This window comes from Octodon degus, unplaced genomic scaffold (assembly GCF_000260255.1).
Source record: "Octodon degus isolate 3935 unplaced genomic scaffold, OctDeg1.0 scaffold00112, whole genome shotgun sequence".
NCBI lineage: Eukaryota > Metazoa > Chordata > Mammalia > Rodentia > Octodontidae > Octodon > Octodon degus.
In genome coordinates this window covers 8,208,474-8,210,190 of record NW_004524688.1, presented here as the reverse complement: position 1 = coordinate 8,210,190, position 1,717 = coordinate 8,208,474, and the positions used below count along the sequence as shown (strand labels likewise).

Sequence of the window (1,717 nt, the reverse complement as noted above, 5' to 3'; positions counted from 1 at the left end):
CGCGCCCCGCGGATAAGCCCATTTAATAAACAGAACAATATACAAGATAAAAAATCTTGATCTTGTGCTCAACATTTATCCCAGTTAACTAAACTTTCTAGTTTCTCTGGGGATAGAATAGGTTCCCAGGGCCAAGATGACATACAAAAGACCACTTATGAAGGAACACTGAGTCTGTCACTGGGCCCGTTGCCCAAGCTTCGGGTCAAGGAAGCTGAGCATGTTGCCACATTCCATTCTTTATCAGTGTTTGTTCTGCAAGGTGAAGCCAGGGATCTGGCTTCCAACATCTGGGAACACCTGAACCTGAGTCCTCTAGCTCACGCTCTGGGTCCTGAGTCCCAGGCCTTTGTCATTGCACCCCCAACTTCTGTGTCTTCCTGAGATTGTTCGTGGGAGGGAGCAGGTAATGCCCTCAAGAGGGGCACAGGTGAGAGAAGATTCTTTTTTCACTCCTACCTCAAAACTCCACCATTTCCCTGAAAGGAGCCCCTTGGACTCTCCAACCCCAGAAATCAAAGTGCTTGTTTGCTGCTGTCATCGGTCCTATGTTTGATCCATGTTGGCGTTCCATAGGACCGAGGTGAGGTGCATAGGGGTGCCAGCCCCGCCCAGGGCCCTGGCTCAGAGCACAGAGCAGGAGAGCACTGGGGCGGTGACACCTGTAGCCCTTCCTCTGACAGTGTGACTCTGCCCGTTCTCCAGCACCAGCAGGACAGTGGGCGTGTGTGTGTGTGTGTGTGTGTGTGTGTGTGTGTGTGTGCGCTCTGGGCTCAGAGTCAGGCTGCAGGTGGGGAGAGGATGGTTTGCACAAGTGTCTTCGAGCAGCTGCACGGGCAGCCTGGAGGAGACGCTGGGCTGCAGCGAAGCATGCTCGGCCCTAACTGGTGCTCTGAGGATGCCCAGGCTCCCATGCCAGGGGACCTTTGATTTTGCCCCAAGGGTGTGGAATCAGAAGGGAGCAGTGAGTCCCTCATCACTGCTGGGCTAAAGCAGGGTCACAGGGGCACTTACCTTGGAGATCCAGACCTGGCTTCCTTGGGGGCAGCCTGGCCTCTGATGCCTTTCCAGAAGGGACTTAGGGTGCTGCCTGTGAAAGGCAAGAGCAGAGGCATGGCAGGAGGATGGGGGGGGGGGGCTGTGCAGCCAGGTGTGTCCCTCCCATGGCCACACTGCTTGGGTCTGCATGAAGTTGCTGATCCACAGCTGCCAGATGCCCACCAACATGCTAACCTGGGTGGACCTAGGCAGGGCCAGGCAGTCTCACTTGTGCAAGAGGCACCCTTGCCATCTGCCTGACCTTGTGCTGACTGCCCACCCACCCACATGGTGGCCTCTGAATTAGTGGTCTGGATGTTCTCATCTCAGCAGCTCATAGGTGACCTGTAGGCTTGGCCTAACGCTCACCCACCACCCACCTCTGGGCAATGCCCAGGCCAGCGTGGGCCTGTGAAGTAAAAGGGCTCCTTACTTCCACAGACCAGCAAGCTCTGGGCACCAGGGCGGGCTCAGGGCTGGCTGTGGCTGGACCTGACCAGACCCTTCCTTCAAGGTGCCTGAGGTCAGATGTGGTTTCCAGGAAGAGGGGGACCAGCTAGCTGCCAGGGTGCTGGATCTCACCCCTGTCCTCAGCATGGCTTTGCTCCAGACTGGTTATGGAGGATTGTCAGGACTGCGCAGGAGGGCTGTCAGACACACATCCTGGAGCGTGTGCACT

General features: G+C 56.6%; 1 pseudogene; it reads right to left on the bottom strand.

The window, feature by feature from the left end:
* Positions 1-1,717, bottom strand: part of LOC101572309 — a 10,743-nt pseudogene that overhangs the window by 886 nt on the left and 8,140 nt on the right.